This window comes from Elephantulus edwardii, unplaced genomic scaffold (genome assembly GCF_000299155.1).
Source record: "Elephantulus edwardii isolate Elephantulus edwardi_28Jun2011 unplaced genomic scaffold, EleEdw1.0 scaffold00424, whole genome shotgun sequence".
Classification (NCBI taxonomy): domain Eukaryota; kingdom Metazoa; phylum Chordata; class Mammalia; order Macroscelidea; family Macroscelididae; genus Elephantulus; species Elephantulus edwardii.
The window spans coordinates 260,046-261,434 of NW_006400174.1; positions in this window are offsets into that span (position 1 = coordinate 260,046).

Consider the following 1,389-nt stretch of genomic DNA (forward strand, 5'->3'; position numbering starts at 1 on the left):
ATTTTTTTCAGTTTTGTGTTTTTTTTTTAAATTTATTTTATTATTTTTTGTGCATGTACTGTCAAATCAGACCTGACTGGTACAGGATGCAACTGTCCCTCCTCCAGCAGAGCATCTGGTTGATTCGAACTACGTACCTCTGGGATTGCAGTGCAGCTTCTTGATCTCAGTAGATATTTTTATACATGCTTTGTGTGAAATTATTTTTTTAGTTGTTTTCAATTTTTCTAAGATGCTTAATACTGATCCACTGTTAGTGATATAAAAGATAAACAATAACGTTATCTAGTAAGTTTAAAAAACTAAAAATCTTCCACCAATTCCAAATAAATCAACACAATGCAAGGAAACAGCCATGGTCTGTCACTTTTTTTTTTTTTTAAATTTTTATTTTATTATTTGTGTGTGTGTGTGTGTGTGTGTGTACCGTCAAATCAGATCTGACTGGTACAAAAGGAGAGTGTTCCTCCTTTTCCCAGCAGAGCAGCTGGTGGATTTGAACCGTGTGCCTCTGGGATTGTAGTTGCAGTTCCTTGCCACTAGGCCACCAGAGCTCCCCTTCACTGCTGATATTGAGTTTCTCCACCAAGTCTTTCCACAAATGTAATCTATTTGATTCCTACGCATGCCATCAAGTGAGATGCACGTGTATAGCCTGCGTTTATGTTTCTTATAAAAGGTATTTGCAATGAATAAATCATTGAATGTGCTGAACTCTATCATTCTATCTCCAGCCTCATTTCTCTCACCAAGCCCGTATTTTCCAGGTACTGAACCTTCTTCTCTGTTCCCAACTTTTGCGTTCCAGTCACCCACTAAGAACCATAAAAATTGCACCCGTGAATTCAGAGCTAAAACTCTTCCTACCAGAAACGTAATATACAACAAAAGGATAATGAAACTCATTGCCATCAAACCAGAATTAACTCATAGCAGACCTTTCAGGGGGTTTTCAGAGGCTATAAATGGCAAGGGAGGAGACTGCCCATGTTTCTCCCAAGGAACACAACACTCTGAGTGCTACCTTTGGGCTAGCAGCCCAGCTCCCTGGGGTCCATACCACAGCAGCTCCTAATGGAGTGACTAGTCATCGCAATCAATCAATTGGTAATTAAACAAGGGTAATTAATGTTAGAAAAAAAAGTCAATGAATTTATGAAAAATGTTATTTGTAAACCTACACTCAACTAAAAAAATAATAAATTCATTAACAAAAATAAATAAAAATCCATCTAGTCCTCTCATTTGAGTATTGATACTTTTAATTTTTGGCATTTTTACAGCTGAGCAGTGTACTACTCAGATATTTGCTTATCACAGTAGATATTTTTATACAGGCTTTGTGTGAAATTATTTTTTAAATTTTTTTCAGTTTTGTGTTTTTTTTTT